General features: G+C 40.8%; 1 long non-coding RNA gene across 2 annotated transcripts in view; it reads left to right on the top strand.

Moving 5' to 3' along the window:
- Positions 1 to 21790, top strand: part of LOC122177093 — a 40185-nt gene extending 18395 nt beyond the window's left edge. The window contains exons 3-4 of one of the 2 annotated variants that reach the window (XR_006177953.1): positions 14938 to 15167; positions 18656 to 21790. This is a non-coding gene — a long non-coding RNA (uncharacterized LOC122177093). The remainder of the gene's footprint in view (positions 1 to 14937; positions 15168 to 18655) is intronic. The other variant, XR_006177952.1, reaches the window with a different exon arrangement.
- The last annotated feature ends 2205 nt before the right edge of the window (positions 21791 to 23995 follow it).

Genomic DNA, 23995 nt, shown 5'->3' with positions numbered 1-23995 from the left:
GACATTTAATAAAGTTCAAAGCTGGAGAAAATGAGGTTCAAATACAATGGATTGGGGCCTGCTAATAAGAACATTTCTGTTTCATAATAGCTAATTATGAATCCCTCTTTCCAACATCAAGAATATTTTGTTATAGTGTTTCCGTAATACCTTGTTACACAGCTGAACTCCTAACAAGGTACATTGTATAATTCTGAGACAGAACAGAATGACGTGTTGTTTAATCATGAATTAGGTACCATAGAAAACAAGTTTTGTTTCAGTAAATGTCAGCTTGACCTCTAACTAAACAATTAACTGGTTCTCCTAAATAGGATTTGGGAATTTTCTTTAATTCGTATTAGATATAAAAGCTTGCACCTGAAAAAATATCCCAGAAAAATATTCCACGATTAAGATTAGTTAACCCACTTGAATTTCAAATTCATTGATGTTCTAATATGCCCACCTAATCTGCTCTATGATTTCAGCTCCATAGCATGTTTTGTCTTCCTATCCCATGTATACTTCTAAACTATAGATTATGGCTTTGACTAGAAGCAACAGAAGTCAGGTGGATGCAGCAAATCCTCATATAGGAGTTATGAGCTTAGGAGTCATGCCCAAACTAGAACAGCTCTATTGTCTGTTTACACGTACAAGAACTGAGGAGAAGAGGAAAAGAAGATCCAGCCATGAGTCTGGGCAGAAAGATTTGGCAAAGGGAATATTTCTGTAGTATAATTTAAAGCAAAGAGTGGCACTGAACAGGTGAAAAGAGAGGAAGTATTTGAAATGGATTAGACTAACCTGACTATAAATTACCAGAACAGTCTCCCATCTCAAACATTTGCTTATATCCAAAGACAGAAAAATGAACAAGGACTTATTTTCTTAAGGTAAAATAGATTTCTAGGACCTACTCATATTACTCTGTATTCCTTAATATGCATAAATATTTTCAGAAGATGATACAGGTAGTAGTGCTTACGATAACTATCCACTTTCTTAAAACACTGTGCAACATGATACACTGCAGGTTTAATTGGAACCAGAGACTTTTGGACATTTCTACCCACTACTGATTCACATGGTGAAAGTAAATCAAGCCCTATATAAACAAAACAGATGGAAGTGACGCTAATAGTACAATGTCAGCAGTATCCACAGATTGACAGAGCTAGTTATGTTGCCAGATGCACAGAATGTTGCACTACTTGTTCCTTATAAACTAGACTTGATGGAGTATGTCAATGTCAAACTCCTTGCTGATTTACACACGAACATACAAAGACATGCACACTCACAGATACTCACGTTCCTGTGATCTATATCAACCATACCATCTGCTTTCTGCTTTGCATGTGGTAGCTAACTAACTATCCTACTGTGCATGGGTATCACTGAGTACATGCTGTGGAGGCAAACAACAGTTTTTTTTTTTTTCTTCCTTTACCCTATTTAGCATTAGAAAATAGGCTTGTTAACATTTGCCATCTAGGCACATATATTCCACATGTATTTTTGAAACTTGCTTCTCATTTTTATTTATTCCTTTGGCCAATATATCTTTCCACATGCCCAGAGATTTAAAAGTATCACTCTCTTTGGGGAAACTGTAGGGCTTCATAAATGGATTGCCCTTGGAAGATGCACATAAAAGGTAGCCCCAGACAGGTAGTAGCACTTAAAAGAAAGGCAACATTTCACTAGCTTTTGCAGCAGACTCTCAGCTAAGTCTGTTGAAATGTCTTCATCACACAGCAGCATTAACTGGGAATGCAAAATGTCAGGAGGAGGGACTTCTGCCCCACTTGAAGGACAGGAAGCTGACCCAGCTACCACCTGCACCTGAAGTCTCTTTCTGGCCCATTTCATTGTGTGGCACCTGTCATTATAACAATCTTTCCAAAAGATCTACGGAAATTACACTCACCCTCTGGTAACTAGGTAACACAATCTCCCGGAGGCTAGCTAATTGCAGCCCATGATAACCTCACATACAGCAACTGTTAAATTTTTCATTTCTTTCAAATTATTATGGATCAGTGGAGAGGGTATTGATTTGATTCATTAACTGATTCCCAGTCTGTTCCAAGGTTAATGATTACATGTATCTCAATTACATCCTTAACAGGTTATACTGTATGATTTGTTTCAACCGCAGTGTACATTGCGTATCTTCCACAGCTGAAAGCTTTCTTAGCACTTGATGATTTAATAAGGCCTCTTTTTTCCATTTCACTGAACATGCCTACAAGGCACAAATACATCTGGGACAACAGCAAAAAGAAAGCTTTCCCCAAATTCTTTAAAGAACATGTGCTAGACTCACTCTGAATAGCAGTCTCAAAGGCCATAGAGATAACCCGAGATTTTTCTGAGTTTAAGATACTTGAAGACAATTCAGATGGTTCTGGAGGTGATGATTGATTCTCTCTGGTTTTATTACTTCATCATCCCTTGAAGTTCATATTACCTGTCAATTAACTTTTAAGCTGCTTTGGGTTACTCGAGTGAAAATGACTTTAAAAATCTTGAATGAACGTTTGCCATTTTAACTTCTCTGTAAAAACTGATAGTATGTTTTAACAGTTATATAGGGATTTCACTTTTCTAAGCAGTGCTGCAGAATAATTTGGGTTTATAAGACCTCTCTGCATTTTAATAGTGAATTCTAATGTGTTCACAGAAAATAATGCTTTTTCGTCTTATGTTGCCCCTAGTATGGTATTATTTCTGATGTTCCTATTGGATTGTTGCCTTGTTTGGTGGTGAGAACCAGCGTGCCAGGTCCTGTACAAATGGCAGGTGACAGGCATGGATAAAAATAAGTCCAGGAAATGCTACACACTTAGGCAGCATAAGACCTCCAAGACAAAATTAGGTGTCTCCTGTACCTATGGTTAAGTGTGTAGAGAACAGTAATTTAATGCTTTCTCTTCCATTATTTTACTTTTTGCATCATATCTCTTTAACTGCATGGTACTAGTGACTTCGTTTGACAAAAACTGGGTGATAGAACTTTTCCTTTGTGATTTTGAATTTTAATGGAATAATACTTCACTAGTCTGTGATTCTACCTAATCCGAGGCTCTCGAAGTGCAAATATTCACACCCACTACATGTCACTGTGAGGAACAGATATTATTACAGCCATTTGCAGATTGGTAAATTGGGAGTTAGAGGGGGTCAGTTTAATAACCAAGGACATAGATTAAGTCAATGTCAACTGTGGTGCTGAAATTCTTGACTCCCAGACACTGCTCTGACTCCAGATCTGCATTACTTCTAGCAGTTCACAACCTACAGAAATACAAATCCTTTCATCCCTTCATCTCTCTCTCTTTCTCTCAATCCCCTACTTTGGAGCCCCGAGATACTGTAGTTTAGTTTAGAAACTAGGAAGCCAAATGCGTATAGTCATGAGGAAAGACTTCAGTTATACAATCCATTAAATAAAACAATAGAGCTTGCAGCTGAGCTATTAAAAAGCGTAGAGCAATTTTTATTTCAATGGCTACATTTTATTTCCTCTTCTGAGTGACTGCTAACAAAGGGCTGCTGAAAGGACTGGATAAAAAGTAGACGTCAGATGCAAGATCCATGAGTTAAACAACATTATTAGATACAATTTCATAAAATCTAGTTGCTTTTCTGCTACTAGAAATCATGTCCTTTTGTCAACTTGTGGTCACATCAGCACTTCTGTTGATATAATTTGCTCCAGCTGCAGAGCGTAGCTGGCCTGCAAATCAAGAACTAGAATAGGGACAGTCAGGAATAACTCAATGGCTTGGATAATGTGCAAATCACTACACATCTTGCTATTAGTATAGTTTATTTTCTCTCAGAATATTTGGAACATGAAAAATTTATCTTTAGCAAAACAGCCGATCTGACACTTTGCTGAGAGCAGAACTGGCTGGCTAGCTTATTGTAACACCCCTCCTCCCCTCACAGCTTACACATATATACACCCCCCACTCTATAATCATTTAAGTGGGATTATCATATCAAAACCCTTCATTATCTTTCATTGAATTCAGACCAAACACCTAATTTCATACATTGTTCAAGGTCTCCCTGTAATATTTCTCAGAGTCCCCTTCATTCAGATTTCAAATGTTTTAAAGAATGCATATGTGTTATTTATATTTATTTTAATCTCTACTTCATTTTCCACTTTTACCCTTTCCTATCTTTTACTCAAAATAGACAGAATAAGAAGTAGTCCATCCTCACAATAATTAAATCCATCAAACTTCAGTCTTCTGGACAGATGGGAACCTGGTTGGAAATAAAACACAGCACATCTGGTGGAGCACAGAATGAATGAACATTGTGCAAAAATGAAAAAAGACTTATTGAAGCAACCACTCTCTTTTGTCCCCACATGAATAGAAACCATACAGAAACAAGATGATGCCACACAATCCTTATATCAATGTACTTTTAAAATATACTTTTCACTTTAAACAAAACAAACAGTTGGCACCAAGAATTTGGAAAAGTCCAAAGTTTTTAAGTTTGCATCAAAATCAGAGCTATCTACTTGTGATAAACAATTAAGGAAAGCAAAACAATAGGAAATACAGCTGGCAGCACCTCTGTTAGCAACAGAGATTAATCATCTGTGAAAATGCTGCAGGAATTTTGTTGTTTTCCAGTACAAGTAAGCTGTACATCGTCCTTGTACAGAAAGGGAATGGCTCAGTGCAGGTGCAACGAGCACTGCAGAATTACTGCTTGTGCTCCCATCACTAGCGCTGAAAAAAGCAGGCGTTTTCCTCTTTAGATTACTCACCTCAATTAAAATCCCATTTAGATCCGGTTTAACACCATTTAACGCCACAGGCTTGACTTTGTCTTTTTTTTTAGAGTAGGCTTATAATTTAGTCTACAACACATCAACTCCATTAAGAAATACAAATTCACACACTTTCAGTAAGATTTTACTTCTTGTCAATGAAGACACGACTTAAGTTTCTTCTGGTATTAAAGAAGTGCTATAACAAATAAAGAAGGTGGATGAGTTCACAATAGTAAGTGTATATTCAGTGCTTCATTGTATACGGAGCTTCAGCCGATTCAATCCTCTATCACACATAACCTGCACATTAAAAGCCAGACTGAGAAATAGATTGAAAAGCTTTGATCAGTAGATCTGTTTAAACGCAGGAAACCTTTCTTCAAGATGCAAGTGACAGTTAAAAGAGCAGAAAAATTTTCTCTCCTGACCTTCTCTAAAGAACATATTGTTAAATTGGTAGATTCTGGAGAGCTTTTTCTATCATTCAAACATTGCCAGAGATAGGACAAGACTGATACATAATCTGTTTTTTATGACAAATCCTGTTGTTTTTTTTTTTGTTGTTGTTTGTTTTGTTTTGTTTTTCTGTACTGAAAAATCTTTCTTAAAGCAGAGAATTAAATCTCTTGTTTCCATCTACGCAATTTATCAGGGAATGAATGCTACCTCTTTAATCGATACCAGCATTTTTTAGTGATCACAATCCAGATTCCATAATGAAAAATGTTAAACATATCTTTTGTCACTCATACAAAGTGAGCAATAACATCAATTCACAATCATCTCTCCATAGCACTCAGTGTGTCTGCTTTATCTCATCAGCACAATAGACAACCTCAGCTCATTATTATTTTGCAGAATACATTTAGAAAAGACCAGAGCAGCCTTGGCCACAAAGCTGCTCTGAATCACATGAACAGCAAGGAACTTTCACAAGTATGCAGTGTTAAAATGAAGTCAGACAATTGCCATTGATGCTGTGTAAAATCAAGACCCAAAATAATTTTGAAATGTGAACTACTTAATCAGCTATCTTCTTCAAATTTCATTAATTGTTTCTATCAATGAGGAATTCTTTTATTTTGCTAATAATAGAAAGCAAATTAAAAGTACTCTTATGCATTTTGAATTTGATTATCTTGGCCTAAAAAACAGTGGTGATTAGTTAAACTAAAGAAGAAGGAATTCTGAAAATGATCAAGTAGATCAAAAATCTGCTTAAAATCTGTCATCAGTGTTTTACCACTATATCGAACCATCACCTCTGCAAGTAAACAAATCCTAATAACACCTATCTGAAGCCAGAATTGTGGATTATTTTAGACAAAGGTAAACTCCTGATGTTAGCTGATGGGTAGCTTCTTTGTGGCAATAAAACAACAGCACTTGGCCATTCCTGTGCTGCCAATCTCTTTGTGCCACTGGTTCTGGCTCTGGGCTTGCACCATGCTGATGAGAGGACGCTGGAGCATTCCTTTAGTCTTCAGTCATTCCAGTCACACAGTGTTATTCCAGACAAATTTTTGTTGTTGTTGTTGTTTTCCTGAAACATCATTTGCATACATAGTCTTGGATTATTTCATTTTCAGACAGCAGAAGGAAAAATTTACTTTTCAGTTGAAACACCCAAGTATACTACGTGAGTAATGCTACAGGTGTGTGAATGCCAGCTTGCCAGACAGCAAGATCTATCTACAAGATGACTGGCCTGGAGGATTGGAGGAGACCAGTGGATATTATTGGTCTGAACTGGGTTATGACACCCTCATGCAGCATCCTAATTGACAAATTGATAGAGTACAAGTGAGATAAGTCAGCAGGTTCACAGATAATACAAAATTGGGAAGGCTGTCTGATGCTCTAGACTGATGTGCTGTCTTTCAGAAGGAATAGAACAATGGGGAGAAATAAAGGATCTCAAGAAGTTCAATAAAAAGAAATTCTAAGTCCAGCACCTGGAGTGGAGTAATCCTATGCATTATGACACATGGGCGACAATTGACTAGAAGGCCACTCTGAGCATCTTAGTGGACACAAGTTTACTATTGGACAGCAGTGTTCCTTTCACAGTGGTGAGACAGATCTGAATGCTGGGTCCAGTTCTGGTCTCTCAAGTACAAGAGAGACACGAGCATACTAGTGAGGGTCTAGTGGAGAGCTATGGAGATGAACAGACTAGAGCACACGACATACAAGGAGAAATAGTCTGGGAGAGTTGGAAATGCTCAGTCTCGAGAAGAGATGGCTTAGTGAGAGTTTGTCCATTCGTACAAATACCTTGTGAGGGTGTAAAGAAAGAATCAAGCTGTCACATGTTGTCCTGATCCAGAGTTACAGGCACAAATCAAAATATTAGGAGCTTTATTTAAAAAATAATGGGAAAAAATACTGTAAAGGCAATCAAACATTGAGATAGAAAAGTTGTACAGCCTCAGTTGTACAACTAACTGCTCTCCTGGGCAACCAGCTCTAGATGGCCCTGTTTTGAGCAGTACAACTTTGAGCTAATCAATCTCCAGAGGTCCCTCCCAACCTTAACCATTCTGTGTAATTCTCCAAAGAAAGTCATTGGTTCAAGCTCAAAGGCAGTAAGATGAAAGTGAGCTGGCCAGGAAATCAGCCTGTCATTTGCTGATGACATCTGCTCAGCTGCCATTAAGTCAGCAAAACATTTTCAGAGATGGTTGCCTTCATCTAACAGTTAAAACTGTGAAAAGCTTAATTAAGCAATCATGACAAGACTAAGACTAATCATCTTTAAAGTTTGCTGCAAGACCCACCCCTTAATCAAGACTTTACTGCAAAGATAGGGCTAAAGAACACTTGAATGTATTGGACAGATGAAAGACTAGCAGAAAGTGATGTGTGGAAGATGAAGGAAGAAATACGAAAAAAAATGCAGAATGAGAGAAATGCCTTTTAGTCATAGAAGGCAGTTAGAAGAGAATTGTGTAATATTGTCTTCTGTTTTATACCCAGATGCCACATTCATTAGCTCTATAATTATCTTGAAAAGCAGACCAATATACCTAACTACATCAAGAAAAAAAATAATTGTGATTAAGTTATGTTTGTGGAGACAGCTCCACTTCTGCACCACTGGAGCTTTGGGGCATAAGGAAACAGTAACAATTCTGCCCAGCTGTGGTGCCCTTTGGTGGTCACTTGCCAGGAAATGCCTTTCTTCCACCCAGAACTGTTTGAAAATCAGAATCAGAATTCAGAAGAAATAAGGGTGCATTTACTGCAATATTGATTTGTTCAGTGTTCTCTGCTGGAATCAGATCAGATAAAAATCAGCTACAGTGCCTAGGAATCTATTTTGATCTGAAATTTCTTTCCCTGATACTTAGCCGGTCAGTTGAAGGGATATGTGCTGCGTGAACGAAATGCTAGTTTAGGCATTTTCATCCAAATTTTAAATCCTCAAGACTTCCTTTCAGTTGTTTTCTATTATAGAAGCAACATGAAGTCCTTGTAAGCTTGTGATTTTTTCAGTAAAGCTCTGTCAGAACAACTGAGCCCTACTTCTGGTCTTATCTACAGATGTGATGGAGACCAAAGGTAGAAGGAGACCAGTGCTTATGTTTTCCCTATTTATCTTCCAAAAAAGGTCTCATATTTACTCATTCTCAAGTTTCATCTGTTGGTTTTATTGTGTCCTGGACTTAGCCAGTTTTCCAGTGGTTAGAAAACCATGTTGGTAGAGAAGGAGTTTTCTTAGGGTGGCAGAAAACTTGTGATTTAGATAGTGTAGGAAAGTGAAATGAGGTCCTCCACATCCTGATTCCAACAGCCAACAAAGACAATACGACCTTCCACTTTAATTACCAAAATAAAGAGATTGATGTTCAATCCCAGGCATTTAATTTGGGTATTACAAACTACATCTATGCCACAAGCTGCTACAGTGCTCTGCACTGTGTTATCTAGTAGTCCTTTGGAACCTACTCCTTTGTCTTGCAAGATTTTGTAATGACAGTCCCTACCTTCTGTACTTCTTGACTGGAATTTGATGTGTGCAATTGGGTCAAGGGTTAGGTCATCAAACTGCCTTTTCTAGAGTCAGACAGCATATAATTTGTGAAGTGCCTCCTGAATGGGGATCAATTACTTTCATTTGGCTTTTATGGCCTTGTTCACGTATGGATTGAGTCCATCCTTTATCATCTTTGAGCAAAACACCGGTTGCAGCAGTCAGCAAAACATACAAGGATTGTCCTAACTGATACTGCAAACAGACATTTCTCAGGCCACCAAATTGCTAAGTCTGGGTTAACTCTTAAATGATTGTCTATTATCTCCAATTTGGTTTATGTCTAGACATAGAGTAGCAACAGAAGTACTGTATTTTTCCACAGTTTCCTCTCTGGTTCTGAAAGTAAAGCATTTTTCCTATATGGCTGGAAAAGGCTGCAGGGGAGAGGGACAGGAAGGGAAGATACTGTTTTTCAAAACATCATTTTTCCTTCAGAATGTCATGTTTTTGGATATTCCCACCAGAGCTGGTAAAGACACAGTGATCTGTAAGGTTATTTAAAAGCAGAGTATTCTGCAGCACACCCTATAAACTCCGGTATTACACAGGGAATGAATGACCTGCTGCAGGGGTTCGATTTCATGGCAGTCAAACCTCTGGTGTAAAGGTGCTTTCCCATCATTTCAGATTCAAAGAATCTGAGAATGAGATGACTGGAGGTTGTATGGCAGCTGTGTGAGTGAGAGAAATGCTTTTGCCAGCAATAGCATTTCTTGAAGAGGGAGAGAGAGGGGGGGGGGGGGGAAAGGGGGGGGGGGGGGGGGGGGAGAGAGAACAAAACCAGAAGAAGAACTCCAAAGAGTATTTTGTGCTGCCTTTAATTTAGATGAATTTCTTTTCTGTATGCTCATGGAGGTATGAGTGAATCATGGGAGTGTGCTGGAGGACAGAAGAGCTGTAGTGACATTTCCAAGAGATGCAAGGGTGCAGAGAACATTAACTAGAACTGATGCAAAACTGCCTAGGCTAATCATGATCCCAGACGTGAAAGAATGGTCTAGTACAAATGGATCTTGGAATGCTTTCTGCTGCTCACTCTGTGTTTTGTCTGGCTTACATGGCTTATAGGATTGTTCTCATTTTGTTTTGCCTAGAGATCTATTTGGCTAGTGCATTGTGAACAATGCAGAGACATTCACAGAGCATGAGAAGAGAAGAATTAAAATTCTACAACTAACAAAATTAAAATACTAATTTTAAGAGATACGCTTGAGTTTATACAGCCGACAGACGTGTAAGGAGTTAAGACCTAACTCCCATATCATTTTCTGGATGTTTTTCCTGGAGTTTGATCCAATCACCAGAGTATGTACATGCATCTCAAGACTAGAGAGCTATATTCCTGCTGTGCCACTGATTCATTGTCTGACTAGAGAGCAGCCTAATCAACTTCTTCTGTCTAGGTTGCCTGCTTGGGAAAAAGGATGATATAATTATTTCACTGAGACTTACATTTTAGAAGATGGTCTGATATGTTCTGATTTAACAGTGTATATTAGTTCAGAGAATATTATTATCTTCTTTCTATTCTACATGATAAACACAAGTCCCAATTTTCCCTGAAAAAATCTTAGACATTCTCATCTTGCTCCCAATTTAATAACCGAATGAGGAATCCTAAAGCTGTACGAAAACACTTCGTACCACATCCTAGCACAGAAGCATATTTCATAGAATCATAGAATCATAGAATGGGCTAGGTTGAAAAGGACCACAATGATCATCAAGTTTCAACCCCCCTGCTATGTGCAGTGGCACCAATTACCAGACCAGGCTGCCCAGAGCCACATCCAGCCTGGCCTTCAATGCCTCCAGGGATGGGGCATCCACAACCTCCTTGGGCAACCTGTTCAGTGAATCACCACCCTCTGTGTGAACAACGTCCTCCTAATATCTAACCTAAACCTCCCCTGTCTCAGTTTAAAACCATTCCCCCTTGTCCTATAACTATACACCCTTGTAAACAGCCGTTCTCCCTCCTGTTTATACGTTCCCTTCAGGTATTGGAAGGCCACGATGAGGTCTCCCCAGAGCCTTCTCTTCTCTAGGCTAAACAAGCCCAGTTCCCTCAATCTTTCCTCATAGGAGAAGTGCTCCAGCCCTCTGATCATCTTAGTAGTCTTCCTCTTAGACCCACTCCAAGAGCTCCATGCCTTTCTTGTACTGGGAGTCCCAGGCCTGGTTGCAGTACTCCAGATGGGGCCTCGCAAGAGCTGAGTAGAGGGGGACAATCACCTCCGTCTCCCTGCTGGCCACCTCATTTTTAATGCAGCCCAGAACACAGTTGGCCTTCTGGGCTGCAAGCACACACTGCTGGCTCATGTCCACTTTCTCGGTTACTAGGGCCCCCAAGTCCTTCTCCACAGGGCTGCTCTCAAGGAGATCTTCCCCAGTTTGTATAAATACCTGGCACTGCCCTGACCCAAGTGCAGCACCCTGCACTTGGCCTTTTTGAACTTCATTAGGTTTTTGTGGGCCCACTTCTACAGCCTGTCCAGGTCCCTCTGGATGGCTTCACTTCCTTCCAGTGTATCAACTGCACTGCTCAGTTTGGCGTCATCCTGAAACTTGCCATCGTCGTCACTGATGAAGATGTTGAAGAGCACCGTCCCCAAGACCAACCCCTGAGGGACACTGCTTGTAAACAGCCTCCACCCTGACACAGAACCATTGATCACAACTCTTTGGCTGTGACCAGCCAGCCAATTCCTAATCCATCAAACAGTCCATCCTTCAAATACACACCTCTCCAATTTAGAGAGAAGCATGTGGTGAGGGACCATGTCAAAGGCTTTGCAGATGACACCTGGTATCCGGATGTCCCAGCAGATGACATATGTCACCCTCCCCTCATCCACTGAAGCTATCACTCCATCAGAGAAGGCCACCAGATTGGTCAGGCATGATCTGCCCTTGGTGAAGCCATGCTGGCTATCTCTAATTACCTCTTTGCTTCCCATGTGCCTTAATATAGCTTCTAGGAGGATCTGCTCCATGATCTTCCCAAGCACAGAGATGAGGCTCACCGGCCTGTAGTTCCCTACGTTTTCCTTTCTTCCTTTCTTAAAAATGGGAATAACGTTTCCCTTTTTTCCAATTACCCGGAACTTCACCAGACAGCCATGATTTTTCAAATATGATGGAAAGCAGCTCAGCAACCACATCAGCCATCTCTGTCAGAATCCTAGGCTAGATATCATCCGGCCACATGGACTTAAACACATTCAATTTCTTGAGGAGGACTCAGACTTGTTCCACTGTTACAGTGGGACAGAAACCACCCCCCACATCCTGACCTAGAGGCTCACAGTCCTGGCAGACACAGGAAGCCTGACCACTCATGAAGAATGAGGCAAAGCACTCATTGAATACTCAGCTTTTTCTGTGTCTGAGCTCCCTGTTTCCTTTCATCAGAGGGGGAACGCTCCTCTTAGCCTCTCCCTTCCTGCCTATGTACCTGTAGAATCCCTTCTTGTTACCTTTCACATTCCTCACCAAGTTCAGCCCCATCTGTGCCTTGGCTTTCCTAATCCTATCTCTATATACACAGACAATAGCCCCGTATGCCTCCCAGGCTACACAACCTTGCTTCCACTTTCCATACATTTCCCTCTTTTCCCTCAGTAAGCTGTAGGTCCTTGCACAGCCACGATGGACATCTGTCTCCCCTGTTTGACTTTTTCTACTGGGGGATGGAGAGCCATTGTGCTCTCAGAAGGCTGTCCTTAAAGAGCTGCCAGCTTTGTTCTGTGGCCATGCCTAAGGACAGTTTCCCAGGGGATCCCACTCAGCAGTTCCCTGAGCAGCCAGAAGTTTGCTCTCCTAAAGCACAGGCTCTGCTTTTTGCCAGATCCCCATTCTTCAAGATCATAAACTCCATGAAGGCATGGTCACTATTGCCCAGGCCACCTCCAATCTTAACCTCTCCAATGATCTCCTTTGCATTAGTGAGCAGCAGGTCGAGTAGGGCTTCAACTCTGGTTGATCCATCTACTACCTGGACCAGGAAGCTGTCCTCACCTGACTCCAGGAATCTCCTGGATTGTCTGCCACCCGCTACAGCACTATTCCAGCAAATATCTGAGTGGTTGAAATCCCCCATCAGGACAAGAGCCTGCAAGAGCGACACCTCCTACAGCTGAGGCAAGAAGGCCTTGTCAACAGGCTCCTCCTGATCAGATGGCCTGAAGCAGACCCCAACCACTACATGCCCTTTGCTGGACCGATCCTCGATCCACAAACTCTCAGCCTGATTGTAGCTGCTCCTCAGGCACAGCTCTTTACAATCCAGTTCCCTAGCAATTAAGTCATATTTTCCAATTGTGCCGTGGTTTCTAACTCCTCCTGTTTATTTCCCATGTTGCGTGGCACTGGTATAGAGGCACTTCAGCTTAGTTACTAGCCTCATTGCCTTCTCAGAGGAGCCCCTCCTAGTACCCAAGGTGACAGCTTTTCCACACACTTCTCTGTCACCTAGTACACCCCCTTCCCCCATCATATCTAGTTTGAAGCCCTGCTAACCAGCCCAGCCACCTTGTTCCCAAGAATATTTGTGGTCCTTCTTGTCAGTTGGCTCCCATCCCCCATCAGCATTCCCCCTTCCCCAAGGCTGTGTCCCAAGCCACAGTACCCAAAGCCCTGAGTACGACACCATTCACAAAGCCATTCATTCAGTGTGTCCATCCTCCTCCTTTTGTGCGGATCCCAATCACCAACTGAGAGGACAGAGGAGAACACAGCTTGCGTGCCCGACCCCTTCAAAAGTCTTTCCAGAGCCCTGAAGTCCCTTTTGATTGCCCGAGAATTTCTTTTGCCTATTTCTTCATTTCCAATGTGGAAAACCAGTAATGGATAATAATTGAAGGGCTTAAGCAGGCTGCCAATGTTCCTGGCAACATCCCTCATCCAGACACCAGGCAGGCAATACACTTCCCTGTGAGAGGGATCTGAGTGGCATATCAGGCTCTTGATTCCCCTCAGAAGGGAGTCCACTATGATGACAGCCCTTCTTTTTTTTCCCGACATTTTAGCAAAATGGGGATCAGACTGACTAGCCTTGGACAACCTCTCCTGCATGGATGGACTTTCACCGGCATCCACATCCCCAGCTCCAGGCCTCAGACCTGCTATGTAAGGGCACCTGGGAAAGTGGACAGGCTGAGGGGCAGTCTGCTTGCTGCCCCAAACAGGGACTTCTTTCCATCTGATGCTGTCTTCGAGGTAGCCCCTTCCCATCTGACCATGAGAAGGCAGACGATCCCCCACCACTTGAGATGCATTTTGCCCACACCCTTCCTGTAGCGATGGCAGAGTGCAACTCCACCAACCCATTCCCTTCCCACAAGCCCAGATGCTCCTTAGCCTTTTACTTCCTCCTTTAGCTCCACCCCCAGGCTGAGCAGATCATCCACCTGCTCACACCGCACACCTGGCTGCCCTCCTGTAGCAGTGACAGCAGCCTGAGACCTGAACTGCAGCATGGACGTTCATGCTTTCAGTCTCAGTCTCCATGTCCCCTTTAGCAGCAGCTCGCCGCCGGGTGGTGACCATGGTTGCACCTCGGTGTGTCCAGAGAGCAACGACGCGTTAAATGACCCGTTAAGTGCTAAGTGCTAAACCCCTTCCTGTACAGCAAGGTGACCCGCCTTGCCTGCTCGCTGACTGCTCGGGGTTTTGCCCTGAAAATCACTTTTCACATCGAGATAACAACCCACCTCCCTGTGTAGTGACGCGATTAGTTGGCTTACAGTTTCGCTTCGTCAAAACAGCCCACGTGATTCCCACACCCGCATTCCTCTCCCTGTCCCGGAGGCTTTTTCAAGGCAGGGCGCGTCCCGCATCACGTCAGCCGTTCTCGGGAGAACTGCGGGGCTGCTGTTACCTCGCGGTTCCCTGGATGAGGGAACCGACTGAAACCCCAGTGTACGTGGCGATCAGTCGCTACGGTTTTGACTGGGACAGCTTGAAGCGGCTAAACTCCACGATTTGAGCATTTGCATAGGTGCGATATGTCTTATTTGTTTTGAACCAGCTTATAACAGTCTTTTATGCATGTGTACATTTTATATGTGTAGCTTAGGTGCTTTTTCTTCTCGTCTCATTGCAGCCTGACTTTAACCTGCTAGCACCTGGGACTGAGGGCAGGTCTGTAGCTACAAGCCAGGTCTCCTGTTGAAGGGAAGCTTTCTCTCACTGACCCCTGCCAAGGCCCCCATAACTCCCTTTGTCTATCGCAGTACTAAGTTTGGATGTTTCACCTATTTCTACCTGGAAAAACTTAAGACCAAGAAATGCCTTGTAAAATAAGGTCTACATATCTGCTCTTCAATGATTTAGGTAAGAATCGTACTGAAAATCATGGTATCAAAGTAAATAGGGGAAAACTGCTAAATTACAGGAAGATTTGAGTCTTTAGACTAAAATGCAGAAATATCAGAACATATGGTAATAATGTTGGGTAAAAAAAAAACGTTCTGAAAAATTTAATGTTAATATTCTGAGAATAGTGTGCACTACTTATTTTTCCTCCGGCAAACTAGCCTGACACATTGGTAGTGCCAACTGAGTTGCCTGATCTCCTGCAAACACTGAAGTTGTAGCCAGAATGATCATGAATAGCGAAGATCTTGTGAAAATTCTGTTTCTTTCATTTCAGAATAAGATAGGGTTTCATTAAGGAGGATCAGATTGCAGCATAGGAGAGAGTTCATGTGGAATATCAAGGAAAAGTTTATTCCCAAGATGGAAGTAAGTGAGTGTATGTGACCCAGAGTAGGATAATATTAATGTTCTCTAGAAACCAAACTCCAAACAAATTGTATAGTCCTGTCCTCAGCGGAAACCTATCCCTGAAAGATATCCAAAGAGTCCATGTGTTTTTACACATTGGAAACACTTGCAAAGTTTGTCATGCCAAGTATAATTGAACTGAACCCAACTGAAATTGTAATAGCAAAACCAGCAGCAGGAGAGGTAATTTGTAATTTCTTTAAAACATTTGTAATTTTTAATTTATTAAACAACCTCTGAGTATATATTTCTAATATATTTCATGACTTCTTCATTTACTATGGTTTCTGCAGCTTGTATTTGTTATCATCACCCTATCTTCTCTGTATGAAGAGTTTCAATACAGATGAGAAGAAGAGAATCCCAAAACAAAGTCATAAACATATTACACAATATTCACAGTTCTGTAAATCGCTTCTGAGGCTACTGCTTCTACTCCTACCACATTCACCTTCCATATCAACAAGAAGCAGGAAAAACGAGGAAATTCTTGATCTTTCCCTCAAAAGTGCATCTTCAGTAATGGATCTTTCCAGAAGAAAGAAATCATGATGTTCCTTTGTCCATGTGCATCAAGAAATGCTCCTGACCTGGAGTTCTTTGCACTATACGCTTTAAGCACATGCATGTGAGGTTTGGTCAGCTCTTCCCAGGCTTCACATGGGCTGGGACCTGGGTCACCACATTCATGTGGTGCTTACATGAAACAAAATTTTCTGTTTGCCAGTCAGCCCCCTTAACAAAGGGGTAGACCAATACATGCATACCTCTTTTTAGTCAACTCAGTGCATGATATAGTAAGGTTATATTATAAAATTCTACTACATCCAGACATTGTTCATCACATGGGCTTATGTAAACAGTTTCTATGACCTAACATCTATTTTTTCAAACCATGTTATTATTTTCATGGAGTTTATTAAAAAAAAAAAAAAAAAAAAAAAAAAAATTCCAGTCTGTATATTTACTTTTGTCTTTCATTTTAGTCCTCTAGTATTCTGAATCACTACTTTCCTGAGATATTCTTGCAAAAAATAGTTTAATATAGCTTTTCAGTTTCTCTATTGTTTTTCTGAAAGTGATTGAGGTCAGATGTAACCGAACAAGATATCCCTTGCTTTCCTCTAGCCAGCAAAAACATTTTCAAACATTGTTATTTACAGTGGATAGTGTTAGCCTGAAGAAGCTGGTTTCTCTCCAGGCAGTGAAGAGACAGGGACTTCCTCCCAAGGTATCATCATTGATGGATGATGCCCACAGATGGTCCACTGACTGTAGACTCTACTCTACAGTAGAGGATTTATGGATTTATTTAGCTGGCACTGATGTTGAAGATACGATTTTGGCATTTAAGCCAATGAAGAGACCAGAAATAGGCACAATCAGCCAGAGGGGAGTTATAACCGAATGGAGAATCATTGAGTAGTAAAGAGGATATTGGTAGATCCATCTCTTCCTTCTATACAGATGGGATGTGGTACACACAGCTGTAGGAAAGAAGCCATATCTGAAAAAGAGAATCATAGAATCATATAATTTTTTTAGTTGGAAGGGATTATTAAAGATCTAGTCCAACATACCTGCAGTGAACAGGATACCTAGTGATAGAAGGGGTTGCCATGACCCAGGTGCAAGACACTGCACTTGGATTTATTGAATCTCATGTAGTTCTTGTCTAGGTCCGTCTGTATGATATCCCATCCCTTGGGCACATCAACAGCAACAACATAGCTTAGTATCACCCACAAGGTTCCCAAGGGTGCACTGATGATTTTATGAATGAAAGTATTAATTCTGTGATTAAAGAGCATGGGTCCCAGTACTGACCCTAACAGACACCACTCACTCCTGATCTCAATCTGGATATTGAGCCACTGACCACCATTCTCTGGGTATGATCTCACAATTAGATCTTCATCTGTCAAACAATCCACCCATCCATATCTTTTCAGTTAAGGAAGAAGAATATTATGGGGGACCACGTTGAAGGCCTTATTGAAGTCCTGGTGGATTATGTCAGTGGCTTTTCCCTTTGTCCGGTGATTCAGTTATGCCATCATAAAAAGCAACATGACATGCTTCCAAGATTTAAGCTGAGGGAGCAATGATTAGGTCATTGGTGACGTGCTATGAACTTGGGTCACTCTGGTATAAGTAATATCTGCACTGGAGGCCAGTTCTAACCTTAATCTATAAGCAAATCTGTGAAAGGAGTGAAAAGACTTCCTACCAGTGTTTTGTGGCTGACAGAGGCCACAAAGGGGACCTGGCCTTTCCAGTTTGTCAAGATTTGTTTCTACTGAGGCAGCATCTCTGTCACTCACCACAAAACACAAATACATGTCTTTGAAGATTAGGATCAGAATCTAGTACACTCTGATGAACATAATTCCTCTCCATTCAGAAGAATTGCAATAAGTAATTAAATATCTTTCAGAAACAAGACAGATGTAGGAGCCATCAGTGAGTACAGGCTGGTAATGTTTTTATGTCCTGCATTTGACTTATGTATGCACAGGTGAATATGCACAGGTATATAAATAGGACACTCTGAAACTAATGCCTCTATTTATTTCACATGAAAATACATATTTCATATGAAAATACAACAGATACAAAGACTGAAATAACACTATTTGATAGAGAAAATTCTCAGCTACAAAATGTGAATTTTCAATTATGGTGGTTTTTTTTTGGTTTGTTTGTTTGTTTGTTTGTTTGGAAAGCTAAATAATTATCTTAGTCATTGTTCAACAAGGGCCAAAAACTGAAGTTTATACATTAATTTTAAAATATAAAATTATTTTGTTTAAATATAAACATAGCTTCTATCTCTAGGACACAGCTTAATTGGAAAATTATTTTAAGTAGATTGCACCAATCCAGAAAAAGTATGCTCATATGAATGGAAAAGTGTAAGCACGATAACACACAGAAGAAATAAAAGTGAGGTTGTTTCCATTCTAACCATTACATAAAGCAAACTTTTGGCTTTGTCATTTTAAGATTCTTCTCTTCCTTTCTTTTCACCGTAGGTTAATGTCTTTCCAGATTGGTGCCATGCTCTGCCCTGCTTCATAGGTCAACCCAAGAGGTGCTTTTTGGGCTGCACTCCACCGACTCACTCCTCTTCATTGTTACAGTAATAAATTTTTCAGTATCCTGCTGACTTATTTGGGCATATCTGAGTTGGCCAGTCTAGCTTTCAGAGTTCAACAAGGAGTATGGAAACACTCAGTGTTCCCTTCCAATCTCATGTTATTACATATAACGTGAATGTCATGCCACTCGTCATTAAGCTACAGCAGCATCTGTCTTGTGATGCTGTCAGACTCTGCAAGTCTAGACATTTTGCCTCTGACAGAAAGTAAAGGTGGCTTAAATGGGGCAAGGCCAGGGCAGGAAAGTATGTGTGTTTACCTTGACCCCGAAGTACCTTTAAAAATGCATAAATAAATAGGAAAAGGTGCAGAATCCAATCATGTGTTCTCAGTGGTGTAAGTTACACATCATGTATCTGTCGGTCAGGAAACAGGTGTATGTGGGTGTAAGTGCCAAAGCTGTTTGACTTGCAGCAAGTTGGCATTTAGTGGGAGTGCAGTGTGAGTGTAACATACACTCCCAGATATGGAATAACAAGTGAGGGGGATGTAGTGAAGCAGCTAGATCATCAAAGAGTTAAGCAAATTTGCAGTACCCGCAGGAAAAAAAGAAAAATTGAAGATACTGCATATTTCACTGTTGATTTTTTTTTTTTTTTTTCCATTCATGTCCACAGTGTCAAATCTGCTGTTGATTTCAGAGGGACTGCACAAGCTCCCTACTGTTATACTTAGTACCACTTCTGCCCCCCTTGAATCGGCATCTAGAACAGCTGCAAGATATTTTGCAACCAGACGCAAGTTTCCTCTTCCTGTTCTCTGAGCCAACCAGATGCAAACTGGCCTCAAACCAGAAGCCATGTAGCTACAGTTAGCAGGCACACAGCCCAAGCTAACAAGCCTTGCTGAGAAGGCAGGATGTATTTGCTCAGGCTCAGCACTGTGCTACTGCAGCTACACAGTCTCTGCTGAGCTCAGAGTACAGGCAATGCCTGTTCCTGGCTACCAGGACCGCAGGCAAAAGCTACTGATATCACTGTGAGAAGTAGAAGAAATGTCAGAAAGTTATGGATTTCACCTTTGGCTCTTAAATAAACCAGAGGGCCCCTACAGTTTTTTGAGACACATATTTTAATACATGCATACATATATATATATATGTATATATATATATATCTTGAATATATATATGGGTCCTGGTGCAGGTTTCAGGAACTCCTAACAGCAGGAGGCCAGTAGGCCAGTAAAATAATCTGGAAGTGGATACAATGGGTAATCTTTTGTGCCTTCTGAATCATCTCAACAGCATTTTGTATATTCTGTGTGTTCTGGCATAAATAATCTCCTGGACAGGAAAAGGAGCAAAAAAAATCAACTTGAAAATTGCTATACCGCCTTGGTAGAAGAGAAGGGAAATTGAGGGAGATCTCCAAAGATTTGAAAATGCTTGTAATAAGCACTTACATTTTTTCAGTAGATTTGCCCATCAGTAGTCAAAGGTCTTATTCACATATCACGTGTATTTTCCCTGATAAAATTGCCTTTTCTTCTGGAAGATGCATCTCATTTTAAATTGCTGCCAACTCTAATCAAAACCACCTACGCAACAATACTGAGCTTTTTTTTCCCACCTCAGTCTCCTAAAAGATTTTCTTTTAGGATTGCACAAAATTGCACATAAGAAATTCAATACATAGGGATAAAAGAATTTAAATGAACAAGGCCCAGGTCCCATGTATGTGTATTTCAGTGCTCCAGCACCATTTCTGGCAGACAGTTGAAGATTTACCCAATGATTAAGGTGTTCCTCTGCTACACATAGATCTTTCACAGCGTTAGAAGCTTTCTTTCCTCTGATTACACTGGGTTTTAATCTATTTTTCTGCGTGGAGTAAATTTTTTCAGAAATTCACACAATAAGCTGTTGAGGTCTTGATAGAGCTTATCATACTGTGTAATAAAATTCCTCAGGTATTTATAAGGGAAGCATGTGGGATAAAAGTTTAGAGAAGGCTGGCAATTCAGGTTGGATACAGCCCACTGGCCAAAAACTGAACAGGTCGTTCACACTGAATGAGCACCTGAAGATGATTCACATGTAGCAAGTGATAATAAAAAGCTTCTTCAGATGTAGAGGACATTTTTTAAATAAGATGTTACTGAAAGTTTAGGGTCAGAAAGATATGGGTAAGATAGATTTTCCCGCAGTTCTTTTCTTCAGATAGTATATCTTTAAGAAAATATAACTTATTAGGCATTTATAAGGTAGTTTAATACTGAGGGTTATTTAGATCTGATATTCCATGAAAGTTTTACTTCTTACTCTATCCAAAATGAGTATATTGAACTTATATATTTAAACAGTATAAGTTGAAGAGGTTAGCAGATATCCCCTTCCAATGAAATTATTAATGACCTGTTCAAAGAAACTGTAAAAAAAAAAAAAAAAGAAAGAAAAAGAAAAAGAGAAAAAGAGAGACACAAAAAAGAAAAAAATACACAACATCAATACCTCTTATTAACCATGGCTTTTAGATTAACCGTGGCTTGCAGCAAGATAGTTCACAGGTGCATCAAAAACTGCTCTTACCCAGCAGGTTATTGAAATTAATCCAGCCCAAATAGAGAGATAGAGTGCATCCTCAGCAAGTTTGCTGATGATGCGAAGCAAGGAGGAATGGCTGACAGACTAGAAAACCGTGCTGCTGTTCAGCAAGACAGAATAACCTGGACAGACTAGAAGGTTGGGCAAAGAGGTGCCTGATGAGGTTCCAGAAAGTCAAGTATAGAGTCCCCTATGCTTGTGGAGGAACAATGCATGCTCATGCATGCATCAGTGCAGAACAGGGGCTGACCTGCTAGAGAGGAGCTCTGCAAAGAAGAATATGAATGTCGTGATGGCCAATGGTTTAGCCAGCAGTTTGCTCTTGTGGTGAAGAAGATCAGTGGTCTCTGGAGTGTATTAAAAAGTGTATGGCTGCTAAAAAGAGCAGGTTGAAACACATCTGGAGTACTGTGCCCTCTTCTGTGCCTTTGGAATGGCTGCTGTGGACACAGAAGGTGTTAAGCAGTTGTCTGTTTTGCCTGGCCTATCAGAAGATCCATCTGTTGTGGGGCTGCTGCGAGTAAAAGAGCAACAGGTACCGATTGCTACAAAAACGGTGCACAGACGGCAGTACCGCACCAACAGGGATTCCTTGCTCCCAATTCATAAGTTGATTCGTCAACTAGAGAGCCAGGGAGTGATCAGCAAAACTCACTCGCCTTTTAACAGCCCCATATGGCCAGTGCGTAAAGCCAGTGGAGAATGGAGGCTGATGGTGGACTACCGTGGCCTGAATGAAGTCACACCCCCACTGAGTGCTGCTGTGCCGGACATGTTAGAACTCCAGTATGAACTGGAGTCAAAAGCGGCCAAATGGTATGCCACCAGAGGAAAAACAAAGATCTCCTAGAGAGAATTCAGTGGAGGGCCACAAACATTATAAGGGGCCTGGAGCATCTCCGTTATGAGGACTGTTGAGAGACCTGGGACTGTTCAGTCTGGAGAATAGAAGGCTGAGAGGGGTGTCATACAAATACTTAAAAATACCTAAGGGGCAGGTGTCAAGAGAATGGTGCCAGACTCTTTTCAGTGATGATCTGCAACAGAACAAGGACAACAGGCACAAGCTGGAATACAGGAAGTTTCATCTGATGTAAGAAATAATTTCTTTACTTTGAGGACAGCAGAGCACTAGAACAGGCTGCCCAAAGAGGTTGTGAAGTCTCCTTTTCTAGAGATCTTCAAAACTCACCTGGATGCTTTCCTGTGTAACCTACTGTAAGGAACCTGCTTCAGCAGGTTACTGAACTCAAGGATTTCCAGAGGTTCCTTCCAACTGCTACAGTTCTGAGATTCTGTGAAAGTGACTGAAATGCTTGCCTTTCTGAAGTTACATAATAAAGCATTTAAAACAGGTTGGAAGCTTAAATCTCCTTTAATTCACTTATAGAGTGGCAAATTATTATTATTATTATTATTATTATTATTAATGGAATAATTTAACTTCAGATGTTATAAAGCTTTGACCAAGAATTTTGTGCACTCTAGAGGCTGATGTTCAGTTATCTTTGGAATCTTAATAGCAAGTTGGGGTCACAGAATCACAGTCACAGAATATTTTTTTTTAAAGCTCCCATGTAGCACATGAAAGATCCTAAGCATCCCAGCATAACATTCAAATAAGTCAATAAGAATAGCTTCAGCAGGCTAGCATACTTAGGTTGGATCTTCCTCGTCCCATCCCCACCTGCCCATCTCCACAATCTTGGCCTTACCAGGCTTACACTCAAAGAAACTCTTTTCCAACTCCTATGTCATGTTTACCCTTATATTTTCAAATTAAGGTTAAAGCTTAAGCGAATTAAGTGAATTAAGTAAATTTTGGAAGAGGATGTAATGACAAGATGAGGGGAAATGGTTTTTAGCAGGATGAGAGTAGATTTAGGCTAGGTACTAGGAAGAAATCCTTTACTGTGAGGGTGGTGAGACATTGGAATGGGTTTCCCAGAAAAGTTGCAGATGACCCCTCCCTGAAGCATTCAAGGCCAGTCTGGATGGGGCTTTGAGCAACCTGATCTAGAGAGAGGTGTCCCTGCCTGTGGCAGCAGGTTGGAACCTGACAATCTTAAAGGTCCCTTTCAACCCATAACATTCCATGGTTCTGTGATTCTGTAACGTGTTCTATAAAAGAGTGACTAATAGTCTTCTGAATATGGATCTGATTTCTACTCTCATGTATGTTGTTTTTACACCAGTGTAACTCCACTGATAGCAGGGTGTTGTTACTGATTTATGCCAAGAAGAAAGAGAATCAGGACTCCCTTGCTCTGAAAATGAGCCAGAATAGGTTGTCTAAACTGACTCCTCCCCAACACTTTCCTTTCTCTAGCTTAAAGCGAATTATTTCAGAAATTGTTTTTTTGTTGGATTGTTATTTCAGTGGTGCCTGCAATTAAAAACTGTCTCACTAAACAAACTGTAATTACTGCAAATTGTAGTAAGCACTGGTAATTCATATGCCTTAGTAAAGCTGGATAGTTTTAAGATGGCCTTTAAAAAAATGAATTCATGACTTAGTACAATGTCACATCAGTCTGACAGTCTTTAAAACACAGAGTACAGCTATTCCTTATAATGTAGAGAGTGTGCACTGGTATTGAAGCAATTTATAATAAGACACAAGTATGTTACTACATAGCTTGTGTGCAGTCACCCCCACTGGAAAACTG

Source organism: Lagopus leucura, unplaced genomic scaffold (genome assembly GCF_019238085.1).
Source record: "Lagopus leucura isolate 7727_CA_CO unplaced genomic scaffold, USGS_WTPT01 Super-Scaffold_810, whole genome shotgun sequence".
NCBI classification, from domain to species: domain Eukaryota; kingdom Metazoa; phylum Chordata; class Aves; order Galliformes; family Phasianidae; genus Lagopus; species Lagopus leucura.
Note: the sequence above shows the minus strand (reverse complement) of the source record. Positions and strands in the feature narration are given on the sequence as shown.